We start from the raw sequence: 17,966 nt of genomic DNA, 5'->3' as shown, positions 1-17,966 counted from the left end.
AAGGAGACCCCATATCAACAAAAATTACAAATATATATATATATATAAGCCGAGCAGGATGGCAAGCATCTGAAGTCCCAGCTCCTTGTGAGGCTAAGGTGGGAGGATCGCTTAAGTCTGAAAGTTCAAGGCTGCAGTGAGCCATGATCACACCACTGCTCTCTCTCTATATATATAGAGAGAGAAGTGTATATATATAGAGAGAGAGAGGGATGATTGTATCTAGATACATATGATCTACATATATCTAGATATATATGATCTAGATATATGTAGATATATATGATCTAGATATGTGATATATATGATATGTATCTAGATATATATGATCACAGAGTGAGACCCTGTCTCTCTCTATATATATACGGATCACACCACTAGATAGATAGATAGATAGATAGATAGATAGATAGATAGATAGATAGATATAGATATACCTATATCTATCACACCACTATAGATAGACCACTAAATATATCTATATATAGTGGTATAATCTATATATAGAGAGAGCTATGTATCTATATACAGAAAGATATATATATAATGGTACGATCTATGTGTGTGTGTATATATATAAAGAGAGGGAGAGACAGGGTCTCACTCTGTGTGTGTGTCTCTGTGTGTGTGTGTGTGTATGTGTGTGTGTCTGTGTGTGTGTGTGTCTGTGTGTGTGTCTGTGTATGTGTGTCTGTGTGTGTGTCTGTGTCTGTGTGTGTCTGTGTGTGTGTCTGTGTCTGTGTGTGTCTGTGTGTCTGTGTGTGTGTGTGTCTGTGTGTGTGTATGTCTGTGTGTGTGTCTATGTCTGTGTGTGTGTGTCTGTGTGTGTGTCTGTGTCTGTGTGTGTCTGTGTGTGTGTCTGTGTGTGTGTGTCTGTGTGTGTGTATGTCTGTGTGTGTGTCTATGTCTGTGTGTGTGTCTGTGTGTATATGTCTGTGTGTGTCTGTGTGTGTCTCTGTGTGTGTGTCTGTGTGTGTGTCTCTGTGTCTGTGTGTGTCTGTGTGTGTCTGTGTGTGTATGTCTGTGTCTGTGTGTGTCTGTGTGTGTGTGTCTGTGTGTGTGTCTGTGTGTCTGTGTGTGTCTGTGTGTGTGTCTGTGTCTGTGTGTGTGGGTCTGTGTGTGTGTGTGTCTGTGTGTGTGTGTGTCTGTGTCTGTGTCTGTGTGTGTGTCTGTGTGTGTGTATACATCCACAAGAAGCAATAGGATTTTTCTCTCCAGCTAAAATGGTTCACATAGGAGGAAGGTCACTGGCCAGTGTTCAGGGGCGACTAAAACTGGAATATTAAAGGAAATTTCCTTCCCAGGTCATTTTTATTCTCAAAGCAAAAGAAACCAGTGAGCATTTTATCAAGGAAGAGGGACTTGCCCTCACTGGGGTGATGTGACCTCACATTGGGCCAGATGCGCTGTATCCTCCAATAACCCCAGGACATTAAGGGGCAAGAAATTTTTTAAAAAATCAAACACCACCTGTACAGGCAATTTTCTTCTTTTTGTTTTGTTGTGTTTTGTTTTTGAGATGGAGTCTTGCTCTGTCACCCAGGCTGGAGTGCAGTGGTGCAATCTCAGCTCACCACAACCTCCACCCCACTGGGTTCAAGTGATTCTCCTGCCTCAGCCTCCCGAGTAGCTGGGATTACAGGTGTGTGCCACCACGTCTGGCTAATTTTTTGCATTTTTAGTAGAGACAGGGTTTCACCATGTTAGTCAGGATGGTCTTGATCTCCCGACCTTGCGATTGCCTGCCTTGGCCTCCCAAAGTGTTGGGATTACAGGCGTGAGCCACCACACCTGGCCTTGTATAGGCAATTTTCTAAAGTTCTAATTGTGTTTCTCTAATCTTGGAAGTTGAGAACAGGTGAAACAGACATCAGTCGATTTGTATTACAAAAAAATCTAATCACGATGGGACACTAGCGAGACGATTGACTATTATAGGGTACGTCCATAATATAGGATACCATGCAACCATTTTGAAATAATAAAACACAATCTTTGTATTAAACTGAAAAAAAAATCTCTTAAATAAGTTGTTATATTTTTCTTAAAACGTCAGTTACATATTAAAACATATGATATGATATGTTTCATATTTTTCAAATCTCACAGAAGGAAATCATGTTATTTATACACATACCACAAATGCATAAAAACAAAGATCTGGGAATCTCCTAAGAACTTTGGGAGATGACTGATATAAGATAGGGGAGTTAAGGGGGACATCAGCTGCATTTCTATTGCATGAACATTTTTCCAACTAGGATACATTGTGCATTACATATGATAAAAAAATTGAGATCAGGAACTTTGATATAAGACTTGCGTTTTCAAATTTCAGTTTCACTGCTTAGTAACTGAGGCAAATGACTTACACTCTTGAAGCCTCACTTTCCTCATCAATAAAATGGAGAAAATAATAGTTCCTAATTCACACAGTTGTTGTAAGAGTTAAAGGGCCAATGCACTTACTAGGTACCCACAAAGTTAAAAATTAAAAATTAGAAAAAAGACGACGGGCGTGGTGGCTCACGCCTGTAATCCCAGCACTTTGGGAGGCTGAGGCGGCCAGATCATGAGGTCAGAAATTTGAGACCAACCTGGCCAATGTGGTGAAATCCCATCTCTACTGAAAATACAAAAATTAGCCAGACCTGGTGGAGAGCACCTATAATCCCAGCTATTAGGGAGGCTGAGGCAGGAGAATTGCTTGAACCAGGGAGGTGGAGGTTGCAGTGAGTTGAGATTGCACCACTGCACTCCAGCCTGGGCAACAGAGCAAGACTCCATCTCAAAAAAAAAATTTTTTTTAATTAGAAAAAAGAATTAAATGACCATATGATACACACTTAATACTATGTCACTTAACACAGATTAAATGCTTAATTAATGTTAGCTATTATTATTATTGCTATTAGTACTTCTAAGATTATGCTTCACTCAGTACTGATCGGGAGAGCATGCCAACAGTGATCACACCCCCATTTTAGAAACTTACTGAAAATGAGCAAATGGGATATAAGTTCCCACTACTGAATTAACAGTTGCTAGAGGGGTGTCCCCTCTCCCCACAAGGAACAAGCTTACTCTCCATCAAAACTAGAGGCTATGAGTGAAGAAACACAAGGCCAAGAAATCACAAAGAAGGCAGAACCCCAGTCAAAGGGTAGGGCCACTTTGATGCATATCTTGAATGCTCAAATTAATTTCTAGAACCTAACTCACCCTTGACCATTTTTTTCTTTTTCTTTTTTCTTTTTTTTTTTTTTTAAGAGTTGGAGTTGGGGTCTCACTCTGTCACCCAGGCTAGAGTGCAGTGGTACAATCACAGCTCACTGCAGTCTCAAACTCCTGGGCTCAAGGCATCCTCCCACCTCAGCCTCCAAAGTAGCTGGAACTACAGGCATATGCCATCATGCTCAGCTAAGTTGCTGGGATTTTTGTTGGTTTTGTTTTTCTTTTAGAGAAGGGATCCAAACAAAGGATTTAAAATGTGTGCTCGGGACAGACAATTCACAGTGCAAAGGGCACAGACACCTCAAGTGTCAAGTCCCTTCCATCCTGGGGAAGAAATGCTCAGGCCATAAGAATAGGGAGGGCTGGGAGACGGGGGTGAATCAGGATTTTTCCTTCTTTTTTTCTTATACATGGGCCTCACTCCTGTTTTAAGGAACCTGGAGTTCAGCCTCCTTCATTAGGTTGCACAAATTAATCTTTAATATCTCAAACAAATCGAGAAGCTGTTACATAACAAAAGTCATTTATTTAACTCATTGATACACACACCTACACCGCACACAGAAGAATCACAATTTTTCCAAGCTATCAATTATAGCCATTAGAAATTCAGAGTTAGTCCTTGACGCAAGCCAAGTGGTTTGAAGTCTATTTGGAGATGTAATATACATTTTCATTACTTATAAAACAAACTTTTAGATTTCTTTTTTTCTTTTTTGAGATAGAGTCTCGCTCTGTCGCCCAGGCTGGAGTGCAGTGGCGCCATCTTGGCTCACTGCAATCTCCACCTCCTGGGTTCAAGTGATTCTCCTGCCTCAGCCTCCTGAGAAGCTGGGATTATAGGCGCACACCACCACTCCTGGCTAATTTGTTTGTATTTTTAGTAGAGATGGGGTTTCACCATGCTGGCCAGGCTGGTCTCCAACTCTTGACCTCAAGTGCCTTGGCCTTCCAAAGTTCTGGGATTACAGACATGAGCCACTGTGCCCAGCTAAACTTTTAGGGTTTTTGTTTTTTGTTTTCAAAGCTCTTGTGTGGCAGGCAGCACTCTTCCTAACTAGCTCAAGACTGACTTTGACCGGGCACAGTGGCTCACACCTATAATCCCAGCACTCTGGGAGACCAAGATGGGAGGATTGCCTGGGCCCACAAGTTTGAGACCAGCCTGGGCTACATAGTGAGACCCCAACTCTACAAAACAAAAATACAAAAATTAGCCGAACGTGGTGGCATGTGCCCATAGTCCCTGCTCCTCGGGAGGCTGAGGCAAGAGGATGGCTTGAGCTCTGGAGATAGAGGCTACAGTGAGCCAAGATTGCGCCACTGCACTCCAGCCTAGGCTACAGAGCGAGACTTTGTCTCAAAAAAAAAAAGAGGGAGAGAAAGAGACTGATTTTATGCTATAGTAATGTTACTAAACTTAGATTATTGAAAGTCTTCAGACAGATCCTTGAGACAACCAGGGACCAAGGGCCTACTTGAGTCAAGGTGTTAAGTGTTAGAAGAGGTTCAAACTAAACACTTATTAACTAAATTGTTAACTTGGGGGATAAGATCCCACTTAAAGAGGCAGTACTTGGACTGTTTGAGCACCAACAAGGAAATGCTGTAATACTTTAGTCATATTTGCTATCTGGGAAAATAATAACTGAATATATGTTTACTGATAGAAGTAAGTTCTCTGAAGAATGACAGCGTGAGTGTCATTTTCTAAATATTAAACTCCTTCAGCCTGGGGAAGTATTTCTCATGACAAAAGACTTGCTGTTTGTTTTGTATTAGTATGTACTAATAATGAGCTTTCAAAGAGTGGAAGGGTTGAGGATTGTTTGACTAAACTCTTTCAGAGAGTTCAGCGTACACAAACTGTTCATTAACAAGAGCAGAAAGATCCCTGGAGGTAAAATTTGGATTTCAGAAATGTGATTTTTATTATATTTGGAGCCAAAGCACAGTAGGAACACATATCAGATTATCATAGAGAGATAAGATTTGAAATTCAATTACTTGCCACGAACAGTTCATGGGTACATGCTCCAAGGATCAATCAAATGAATAAAATGACGACGACTTGGAATCATGCTATTATCAGAACAGGGTATCTGAGGAATGTTGCACTCTAACAGAGTGCTTCAATGGAAGATCAATTATTCTGAATAGAAGTAATTCTAGAAATAGTGTTTAAAGAAAGCTGGGCCTATGGTGGAAGATGGCTTGTCATTCCCTACCACTCTGAATGTTTCTCAGACTCCCCTTTGTACAACAATGTAGCAAACACTGAAGAAATATGGCCAGGAAGTTTTACAATTTATACTCTCAAGGAGTCTGTGTTTTGTAATGGAAAACACAACAAACAGACATAGAAATGACACACAGATTAGTGATATACACAGACAGCCCTCACTGCCTGGAGCACAGCGAGGATGCCAAAATGATAACAATTCTCAAGAAACTTACAATCATGCTCAGAAAATAAAATATACATAGGCGATAACTAGTTTGCTGATAATCAAAGAACAATATATCAGAATCTCAGCACCTTAGAGGCAGATGAGAAATTAGAGTTGATAGACTAACTCTTTGATAGATGAAGAATAAAGATATGAAAAAATAAGGGAAAAACTAATAATTAATGAGTGACTATGGGTGAGACAGACCCCAGGCTGGTTCCCTTATACATTAGCTCACGGAATACTCATGACCACTCTGTGAGGCATGGGGATTATCCTCCTTTGACAGAGGAAAGGACAAAGGATTTGAGAATTGAAGGAAAAAATCACATGGCTAAGAAGATGGATCAGGGACCAGACCCGGGTTCGTTTGTCTATGTCAGTGGTCTTTCCCCACACAATGCAGGGGGGGACTAAGTGCCAGAGCTAACACCTGGTAACAACATGGATATGTATGTTTGAACCCAGAGGAGGGAAATCTGGGAAACCTTCACAAGAAAGCTGGAATTGAACTAAGATGTAAAAAGAACATAAACCAGAAATGTCTAAAGAATAAAGCAGCTGAGATGGTTTCTACCTCCAGTGCACGTCTGTCTCACCCACAAAGGGGAAATCTTCGCCAGGGTTAGGCCTAGGTCTTACTCTTCATGGCATTTTCAGTGCCAACCCTCATATGTGGACCTCGGTACCCTGAACAAGTGTGTGATGAACTACTAAATGCAGAGAGACTTTGGGATGATAGGGGTAATAGGGGCTGAGGAACAGAGAGCAGACATTGCCTAAATGAACAGCAAATAAATTGGGAATATGAAAAATTAACAGATTTATCCAATTATGCTGCCCCTTCTGCTGCCCTCCTGTCCCCCATGGGTAACTGACCTCTGACCTTGGCTAGAAGAGTATTTGTGGTTTGAGAGTCGCTGAGCAAGGGTCACATCATTAGCCCCAAGGTTGAGGATGATTTCTCTCTCCTAAGTCCTAAGAAAGTCAGTGTGAAGGTGGACCCAGGATCTGAGTCCACACTAGCGGGCGGGAGCAGAAAAATACCCCAGACCCACCATTACCAACAAACCTGTCAATTGCAGAACTTTGGCTGGCAACATTCCTGGCTTGGTAAGGAGAGAGTTGGAAGGGACAGACAGAAAGGTGCCAGTGAATCAATTTTAGTGTTGGTAAACACTGGATGGAGACGCATTGATAATGGTAGGGCAGGAGATTAGTTAAGAAAAAACTTTAAATGGAAAAGATAACCTATTATATCAGATAATCTGTTATAGCAGTGGCATGATCTTAGCTCACTGCAACCTCTGCCTCCCGGGTTCAGGCAATTCTCCTGCCTCAGCCTCCCAAGTAGCTGGGATTACAGGCATGTGCCACTATGCCCAGCTAATTTTTGTATTTTTAGTAGAAATATTCATTTAGTGCATAAATGAGTATAAATGAAATATATCAATAGAACAGTGCTGGATATCATCTAAGTTCCAGATTTTGCCCTTTTCTCTTTTTTTCTTAAACATGTTTAGTTGTGTAATATCTCAGCAATTCAGAAAAAATGAAAACGATGACAATGACCAAGGGGTTCATCCACTAGATCTAAGAAGTGTTATCCTTAACACAATCTTTCCTTTAGTTACCTTTTTATTTTTTGAGAAAGAAAATATTTTAGTGTCAGCTAAAGCATCCCCATTTCATTGTTTACTCTCCATCACCAGAGATAGACAGTAATTAACTATATTTTTACATTTTACAGACATAAAACAGTAAGCAATATACAGTAACATTTGAACATCTTTAAATGTACAGATGTGGTGAATTACATTAAAAAGATTTCCTAATGTAAACCATCCTGCAACATTAGGATAAACACTAACTGATCAAAAATGTATTATTTAAATATTTTGATAGATTTGGTTTACTAATATTTTATTTAAGATCATTACACTCATGTTCATAATTAACAATGACCTATAATTTTGCTACACTCTACTTTACTTGTTCAGTTTTATTATCAAGGTTATGCGTACAAAATGATGTGGGAAGTTGTCCTTCTCCTATTCTTTGAAAAAGTTTATACAAAGTAGTGCTTATCTGTTCTTTGAAGATTTTGTAAACTTGGTTGTGTCTGGCCTGTTTTTCGGAGGGGGAGGCATCCGGGGAAGGAAGGCTGTAGATTATTAACTTGATTCACTTCTTTTGTTGATTATAAGTATATTCCAGCTTTTTCTTTCATCAGTTTTTGTAATTAATATTTTTCTAGGAGATTGTCTGGTTTCTCTCTTTCCAAATGTACTGTCAGGAACTTGTCCATAGTATTCTCTTACAGGCTTTAAAATCTCCATGAGTAGCTATGCTCTGTTTCTTTTTCGTGCTTTTTCTTCTCTCGTCCTTGGTCAGCTTGCCAGAGATGGCTTTATCACTCTTTTCAAGGAACCGGCTTTTAGTTGGGTTGATTTTCTGCATTATTACTTTGTTTTCTAGCTGATTAATTGCTCTCCTTATCTTTATGGTTTCCTTCCTTCTTCTGCCTTCTTTCTGCTTGCTTTGCTGTTGTTTTTCTATTGTACTATGTCAAGCACGTAGCTGGCAAATTTTTCAGTCTTTCTCATTTTCTAATATATGTGACTGAGGCGTAAATGATTATTTTAACCAGAAGTGCCCAGTCTTTTGGCTTCCCTGGGCCACATCAGAAGAAGAAGAATTGTCTTGGGCCACACGTAAAATATACTAACACTAATGATAGCTGATGAGCTAAAAAAAAAAAAAAAAAAAAAAACTCACAATGTTTTAAGAAAGTTTACGAATTTGTGTTGGGCCGTATTCAAATATGTCCTGGGCCGCATTGCGGGCTACAAGACATGGATTGGATAAGCTTGATTTAAAGTATCATTTATTTAGGCTGCATCCTACAGGCTTTTCCTCTGCTTCATTTTAATTACTTCATAATCTGTATTATTATTTCTTTTGCTCTTACAGTTTTTCATTTTTATTATGGAGCATTTCAAACATACAAAAGCAAACACTGCTTCACGTGGAATCCTTGTGGAATGTTCCCAGTTCAACATCACTGCAAGTGAGCTTTCTAATACATGCTTTTGGGTAATAACATTCCCTCGTTATTTTTACTCTGCAAATCCATGCGTGTGTCTTATTTCTTTTCTTTGAAGACAAAACTATACCTTAAATAACCTCATGTCATACAATGCAAGGGCTTTGCAAAATCCAGCTGAATTAAATTTTTTTTAAATCCCACATGACCAGATTAAAAGCAGCCCATTTTGCCAAAATGTAGACTTGCTTCACAGACAGTTAAAAGTGATTTTTAAAACACAGTTCTCATTTTCATCACTACAGTTTCCAAGTTTGAACTTCTACAAAAGTTCAGGATAGTTGAACAAGCACCGTTTCTGGAACTGTAAACAAAGCAGTTGCCTATGGAACCCCGGCCCTGCTTTTTTTGCCTCTTTGCAAGCCACTGATCCTTGCCCTGCTGCTGCCTTTCCAAAGGGCTCAGTGTGTGCACTCCCAGGGAATGAGCCATCCAAGCCGCAATCCTGAGCCCAAGAAAAGCACCACCGAGCCTCCGCAGGAAAAATAAGTTGCTGCCACACGAAGGAAAAGATTCCAGACCCTTCAGACTCCACCGCCACTGGCTCAACTGTTTCTAAGAATAGCGTGAACTGTGGAAAAAAAAAAAAATACTGGCAGCAGACGTTGGTCTTAATTGTCTCCAGGCATTAAAATAGAAACAAGCTGAAACGGAAGTGCCCCTGGAAACCCTCTCCCAGCCTCACTCAGTGTGGACCAGGAAGCGGGACGTGGATGCGGCTTCCAGAGACACGGACTCCAGAAGGCCAACCCTGCCATGGCGTCACCACGGAGCGTGTTTCCAGGACAGGATGGTCTCTCCCAAAGTGGAGGAAGGCCAGGGGCCAGAAGCAGTCTCCAGGGGCCCAGGCCTCACCCACTCTCAGGCTTTCTAGAGATTCTCTCGAGGCCTCTGATTGGAGGCCCCATGGGATGTGAGGGGTCCGCCTCCCAAGAGCCAAAGTTGTTTATCAGAGTCTTCTCTTTCTGGTTCATTTTCATAATCTTAAATTTAGCTAATTGGATCCTAAATCAAATTTTGCAAATAGTTTCTTGTCATAAAAAACAACATCAGCCTTATAACTGGGAGGCCCCTCAACATAAAGGGGTGTGTGCTGTTAGATCCTATATGCACAGGCTGGAGAGCCCCCCACATCCCCTACTCCACAGAGATGGGTAACACCACTCTTCAGTTCAGAAGGCAGAAAATTGTGTTTTGTTTTGTTTAATGAAGATGTGACATTCATCTGACTACTGGGTTTCATAACCTAAACAAATTTCCAAACTTTGAGGATAGATTCCAAATTAAAAAAAAAAAAAAAATGCTGCATGCAGAAGAAGATCAAGAAACCCACTTCTAGTCTCCACTCATTCAAATTTCTCTTGCCTAGCGCATTAATCATTCAATGAAAATAGGTTTTTTCCCTGCAAGGTTTCTAGTATTTATGAAATTGCTGTTAGTTGGAAACATAAGATAAACCAACACTCAAGCTTTTCTCAATTCCTAGACAAACACACTAAATAAAAGAGGTGGTTAGGGCTAAGTTTTCCAGAAATCCAGTGCCAATTCCTGATGGGATTATTTCAGCTCTACTTTTTCTAACATGGTTAATTGTTGACGAAGTATGGAAAAAAACTGAAAAGAAAATGAAGCTCTTTTCTCTTATGTGCATAGTATTCCCTAATGTATGGAAGTCAAAGCCTGCTTCACAGGCGGGGAACAGGGCTGGGGCAAAGGGAGACACACACGTCAAAAGAATGCAACTTAATAATGCTGGTAGGCCCCACGTGGCTCCAAACTCTACACAGCATGGCCCTCCCAACCCAAACTCCAGTTGAAGACCTCAGAAGGAATTGACAGGATTCTGTTTTAGAAATACATAAAACCAAAAAAATCTGGCGCCAGAGGGAGACAGATATAAATGGACACAGCCCAATGAGATGGAACATTTACAACGCAGGTCTCCCAGAAGCCCTGTCTTTGGTTGCAACCATGCAGAAATGTGTCATTCCCCCATTCTACACCCTCCCCCAACACAGTGTTTACTGTGATCCTAATCTACCCAAACCAGATTACTCAAGCCAGAGCAGAAATTGACTGTCCTTGCCCAAGGTTGGCAATCAGCCATCAATTATACTTGCCACATGCTAGGCTGTTCCTAACTCAGAAATCTTAGAGCATTTAGTTGCACATAGAAAGGACTCCATAAATGTTTGTTGAATTGAATGGAATGATTGTGCTCAATTAATTGCCTTTGCTCAACTGTTTCCCAATATCCATTGGTCCTTAATATCAACTCTCATCACTTGGACCTTCTCTTGCCTGTGTTTGCCAACAAGGCTTATATTTCAGGACACCAGCCCAACTCACCTTCTAGACCCTGAACCTACCTATGTTCTCCACCACTACCTCACCCTCGTCTCCGCCTTAACTCAAGATTCACCTATCTCCACTGTCTGACATCTCTTGATCTATTCACAGGTACCCATACTCAGCTATGACATTTAGAAGTGGGATCAAGGAGGAGAAGGATGGTGAGGGAAGAGGAAAGAATTTACATTTGCTTTTCACCCTGCTGTGTGCCAGGCACTGCATGTATTATCTTTTGTAATTGTGTTTTTAAAGAATGCTGGAGACTAGGGAGATGATAGTTCCACCGTCTGAGCCTTTGGGTCAGGAAACTAACTCAAACACCAAGATCCCAAATGCCTTCCACAATGGAGACATTAAACCCTTTTAAATTAGTGATTTTTAATTTATGACTTTAAATTATGAGAATTGATGAACACCCATAATGAAATTTTCACCCACCCACTATAAAATGAAGTACTAAAATGTGATTCCCTAAGGCTGAAATACACTATTCATAGAACTATCCTTTGTTCTGAGACTATAGGGGAATCCTATCTTAGGAAGGAGTAAAATAATCTCTCATTGCAAAGCTTCACATGCTCACACTTACTCTTCAAAATCCTTCAAGGAGGCACCAAAATCAAGTCCAATAAACCATTATTACTTTTTTTTTTTTTTTTTTGAGATGGAGTTTTGCTCTTGTTGCCTAGGCTGGCATGCAATGGTGTGATCTTGGCTCACTGCACCCTTCACCTCCCGGGTTCCAGCAATTCTACCTCAGCCTCCCAAGTAGCTGGGATTACAGGCATGCGCCACCACGCCCGGCTAATTTGGCATTTTTAGTAGAGATAGGGTTTCACTGTGTTGGCCAGGCTGGTCTCAAACTCCTGACCTCAGGTGATCTACCTGCCTCGGCCTCCCAAAGTGCTGGGATTACAGGCATGAGCTACTGTACCCGGCCCCAATAAACAATTATTACTTAACAAATTTAATCACAGCCTATTTTTCTTACAGCATTGGACAGGATCACTAGTTCTACAGCTGAGTGTACCTGGAGAAATATTTGGCTCACTTTAAGTGCCAGGCTGTGGAAAAAAAAAAAAAAAAAAAAAAAAAAACAAGCATAGCAAAAACCTCCTCTTAAAGATTAGAATTGCACTCAGCTGAGGAACACGGAACTGTGTGGTAGTCACGTGGCTGTAAGCATATGTATAAAAGTCATCACATTTTTTGCCTTAGATTTCTTTCACTTTACTATATTTAAATTTACCTCAGTAAAGTGTTATAAGAAAATCTTATGGTGATTGTCAAATGACTATGCAGGGAATTCTCAAACAAGAATTCTCCCTTCTCTCACAACTGAATTTTAGTCAATGCACTTAAATCCTTAAGTTTTTGAGTTATAAGCTCCCTCCTTGGGAGGAAGTTCGGTACCTAAGGAACCTTCGTAATTCTTTCATATATTGAGTAAAGATGCCAAAGTCACTGATTAAAGCTCCCTAACCTCTTATTACCACAAAACCACCCTGGGGGCCAGGGATCCTGGGTTTTCATTGCCTTCTTTATGAAACTTTCTTTCATCTTAGCTGAAATAATAACTCAAAATCAGTATGTGAGTCAGTCAAAGCATTGTTAATCCAATAGCAAATGTCTTGACTTTTTAGATTACAGGCAACTAGGGAAATATTTATAATAGTTAAGGTTTTTCTAAAAACAAACAAACAAATCTTCCATGAAGTCTATATGAATTATTTTTGTGTTGCTTTACAGAGCAAAAATTGTCTTAAATCTTCTTGATTTAAAAAAAAAAAAATCAAAGTGACACTTCCTTGTTAGCTTGCAAAACCCAGAAAATGATTTTGTAGGAAAACACTAGTCGTTTAATTAGCTATTAAATAGAGAACTTCCTTTCACATTCTCAATTCATAGCTCCCATGGGAGAATTTATTAACTTTAGTGGCTAAGTTCACATTAATTAAGCCTAACTGCCCTTGACCAGTTAAATAGCTAATCTGTAAAAATGCAGCTGCTTTTGGATGTGTGTGTGTATAAAATTATTGAGAACTTTTTTATGCATTTTAGTTTTAGGTGCTTTACAAACATGCATCATTACAGGATAAATCCGTAATGATAAAGTATTTCCATTCACACATGTGATCTTTCGCATCAGCCTTGTAAATGTCAGCATTGCCCCTGAACGGTGGGTATTTCTTCACGTGTTCTCCAAAGCTAAGTCTCTGGAATCCCTGACTTTAAACTGTTGAGTAAGTTCAAGTTGAGTTTCACGCTGGCAAAGAGAGTGCCTAACTACAAAGAAATACCCACTGTGTAATCATTGTTTCATGTCCGCTTGGACTGCCCGTTCAGTTTCATTATTCCTCTTTCAGCCACCTCCAGGCCGAACACTCAGACAAAATCACTCTGGCAACTTGTGAATGCCTTCTGCTCATATAGATGACTGTTTTGCCCCCTGTGCTTTCTTTACTGAGCTGTTTAATAAACAGCAGGGTAGCTGGGAATTTCTTGGCAGGAGCCGGGCAGGGAGAGGGCACCGTGGTGCCGACTTTCCAGGCTGACTCGCAGTTGCATTTGCAAACCTGGGACTCCCCAGCCATCCCCACAGAGCTTCTGAATAGGTTGCTAAGGGCTTGGCAATGTTCTGCGCAGCCACTGCTGATACTAAAGAGGCCACAACGGGCTGGATCCCAGAAGAAAGGAAGTACTAACAGCTTGAGTCACCATGAATGCGGGACTCCTTCATTTAATAATCTTAGACAATTCTGTCTGGGCTTAAACGCCCCACAGTCCTATGACAATGCCCCAGAGATTCAAAGATAAGCCACCTGATGCCTTCAGAACACATTTCCTTTTATTCACAAGATTGTAAAGCTTCTCCCTCATGCATTTGTTTTGTTTTGTTTTGTTTTGACAAAGTCTCACTCTGTCACTCAGGTTGGAGTACAATGGTACAATCTCGGCTCACTGCACTCTCCACCTCCCAGGTTCAAGTGATTCTCCTGCCTCAGCCTCCCCAGTAGCTGGGACTACAGGCGCCTGCCACCACGCCTCGCTAATTTTTGTATTTTTAGTAGCGACAGGGTTTCGCCATGTTGCCCAGGCTGGTCTCGAACCCCTGACCTCAGGTGATCCTCCTGCCTCAGCCTCCCAAAGTGCTGGGATTACAGGCGTAAGCCACTGTGCCCAGCCACATATTCACTGTTAACCAGCCCTCTTCACTCATGGCATCTGACCTTAAACAAGGGAATGAAAGTTGGTTTTTTGTTTGTTTGTTTTGTTTTTTCTTGTTTACATCAAAAAGGGAGGGGAATAGATGAGAAGGAACATTAATATCAGCTTAAGTGACCTGAAACAGCAAGCGCAAAGTTGGGGGACATGCTGGGGTCCAAAGGTGTGTGAAGTTTCAGCAGGCAATCTTTCCCACACACACACATCCTCCAAGTAGGGGAAGGGGAGATCGGAAGGAGCCATTGCTCTTATTTTGGTGGTGGTTAACTGGACACAGGTATGTAGTCATGCCTCGATGACAGTCACAAAGTCCTGGGCAAGGTAACATTGGAGTCCAGAATAGATGCCCATTTTATTTCCATCTGCTATAGAATGCAGAGAACTTAGGAAATGAGAGCTTTTGTAGTAGTATTTATCTCTACCCATCTCATTTTTCTGTCACTCTAGGGCAGTTGAACTGCGGCATTACCGTGTTCTCTATCTCATTCCTACTATGGGATGAGGCAATGCTTGACAGAGAAAAATTGGGATTTGGATAAGATCTATTCAATGTCCCTGCACATTGTGTAGAAGCTAGAATCGATGGTGTAAATACTACATCTTGAAGATAATGCACCTGATCTCATCTGAACTCAGAAGCTAAGCAGGTTTGGGCCTGGTTAGTATTTGGATGGGAGACCACCTGGGAATACTAGGTGCTGTAGGCTTGGCCGGGCACAGTGGCTGATATGGTTTGGCTGTGTCCCTACCTAAATCTCATCTTAAATTATAGTTCCCATAATCCCCACATATCATGGGAGGGACCTGGTGGGTGGTAATTGAATAATGGGGATGGGTTTTTCTCATACTGTTCTTGTGGTAATGAACAAGTCTCATGACATCCGATGGTTTTATAAAGCGCAGTTCCCCTGCACCCCTGTCCTGCCTGCTGCCATGCAAGACATGACTTTGCTTCTCTTTCACCTTCCTGCATGATTGTGAGGCCTCCCCAGCCATGTGAAGCTGTTAGTCCATTAAAGGTGTTTTGTTTTGTTTTTTTTTTTTTGGTAAATTGCCCAGTCTCAGGTATTTCTTCATAGCAGTATGAAAATTGAGTAATACAGTGGCCCATGTCTGTCGTCCCAGCTACTGTCATCTCAGCCTGAGGATCACTTGAGACGAGGGGATCATTTGAGCCCAGGAGGTCGATGCCAGCCTGCACAACACAGGCAAACTTCCTTTCAAATAGTAATAATTAACTTAAAATTTAAAATGTGAGACTCTCCAGGACCTATCCAGTCTCTCCAGTCACCTTGGTTACGTGACAAGCCACAGGTACACAAGTGCAAACTCCCCCGGGGGACAAGGCCACCTCCTTCCTTGGTGACTTCCTAACACGTACGGGGTGTTAGCTTAAACTATAACCTGTCCTCCCCAGGCCACAGGACCTTTGTCCTGGCCCCTCCCTAAGACTCACCAATCACCTCCCTAGGGAAGCAGAAGAAACACATAGGGTGCAGAGTGCTAGAGGGGAACACACCGCAGTCCCAAATAATTCACCCAGGTGGCCAGGGGCTCATCTGTTCCCAATTAAAAATACATCTACAAGCCAGAAATCTTGATTTCAAACAGATCCAAGGGTGCAAAAAGGCACTTTGAGCACATAAGGTATAGTATATAATAAGGAACGTAAAATTTCGTTAGAATAAGTATTAAGTACGTATATGTGTGTATGCGTGTGTGTATATATATATGTACTAGAAAACTTTTTCACTTAGTAAAAATATATATCATGCAAATAAACTATGGTGTATAATAAGTATTTACCATCATTGAGTTCCAATCATACAATTCTAGGCTTACTTGAAAATGAAAAAAAAAATCACAATAATTAAACCTTAAATATTAGAGACTAAACATAATTCAAGCTGTGAACTTATCCAGCATAACCTGAAAGTAACAGAAATTTCCATGACACATTCATTGCCTTAAAATATCTTCAAAGCCATCATTCATAATCATAAGTAAAAATTATTGTAAATCAAAATTTCTCTGATCTACAGGGAGCAGTATGACAAAATCATGTAGAAGGATTTGTTGTGATATCATCCAGTTAAACCCCAGGAAACAGTGATGCAACAGCTCTTGGGAAAGATCCTGCAGTGTTATCAGTTCTTTCTTTCAAATTCTCTTCAAGCTCGTACATCTAGAGTATCTTCTGCTAAATGGTAAATAAGCATTGTTTCATAATGTTTATAAGGTATTCACAAAATAAAATACAGACGTTTTTTGACTCTTTTTTCTTGTCCACATAATGTGGATTAGTCTCCATGACAACACCAACTGTCCCATCACATTATCACGAACACCTCCCAACAACCGCTATGCTGCTGTGACCCACAGTAACCCACTGTTCATTTTTATTTTATTTTATTTTTCGAGACAGGGGCTCACTCTATCACTCAGGCTAGAGTGCAGTGGCACAATCATAGCTCACTGCAGCCTCAAACTCCTGGGCTCAGGCTATCCTCCCACCACAGCCTCCCATGTAGCGGGGACTACAGGCACACACCACCATGCCTAGCTAATTTTTTTTTTAATCTGTAGTAGAGATGGGGTCTTGCTATGTTACCCAGACTGGTCTCAAACTCCTAGGCTTAAGCAATCCTTCTGCCTCAGCCACCTGCTGAGATTACAGGTGTGAACCAGCACAGCCGGTCCATCATTCCATTTTCAAATAGATGACCATTGATTTAAAAATCTTGGCGAAATTATTTGGCTGTTTGTGTGTGTCTAGTATTTAAAAACCTGGAGAAATGGGTTTCTTCTATATGTTGTAATTTAGTGTGGATGAGTGTGATTAGCAGGCTGTGGGCCCTGGAAGTCATTCCTAGTGTCTTGGCGACATCGATTCCACCAGAGCTGGCTCCCTGGGAACTGTTCCACACACAACAGGATTCTCCCAGCCTCCAGAGACCTCACGTCCACACAAATTTAGACACATTCATCACAGAGAGGACATTCTTGAGGCTGTGTGGCAACAAAAGCTTCATTTGTTAAAGGTTAATCTATGGGGGCAGCAGAAATACTCAATAAGGGGGTTATTAAATTTTCTTATTAAATGTGATCAGGGAGCTTTGTTGTCTGGATGTCAAGTTAAAGCCACAGTTGGGCAAAACTCTTCTGAAGACAGTAAAGCACAATGTTATGCCCCTAACCATAGATCAACATACTCTGTCACTTGCACTTGAGGGTCCTTTCATCGTAATGAAAAGTATCAAGTGTTGAGTGTGTGTTTTACAGCTTATATGGAGCCAGAAGCCAAAGGAGTGGGTTTCAGTATTTCGGAAATTCCTGAGGCTTCAGGTTTGACAGGAGGGAAATAGGCCATTATCCCCCATGTCAGGCAAGGCTCCTGTTAGATAGAGTACCCTCCCCACCGGCCCTGTACCCTTCAACTCAGGGTCGCATAACACGCAGATACGTTTCAGGATAAATTCACAATAACCACAGACAGTCCACAACCTCACAGCTCATCTGTCCAGATAATGTATGTTACAAATAAGGACGCTGACACTCTGAAAAGGGAGAAGAATCCAGAAAAGTGAGGGACTTCAAAA

The 17,966-nt window shown here is 41.1% G+C and overlaps 1 pseudogene; it reads left to right on the top strand.

Annotated features, from left to right (window-relative positions):
- Positions 1–14,959: 14,959 nt before the first annotated feature.
- LOC126963516 (uncharacterized) lies at positions 14,960–15,074 on the top strand (annotated as a pseudogene).
- Positions 15,075–17,966: the final 2,892 nt, after the last annotated feature.

The sequence above is a fragment of the Macaca thibetana genome, chromosome 9, assembly GCF_024542745.1.
Source record: "Macaca thibetana thibetana isolate TM-01 chromosome 9, ASM2454274v1, whole genome shotgun sequence".
Lineage (NCBI taxonomy): Eukaryota > Metazoa > Chordata > Mammalia > Primates > Cercopithecidae > Macaca > Macaca thibetana.
Note: the sequence above shows the minus strand (reverse complement) of the source record. Positions and strands in the feature narration are given on the sequence as shown.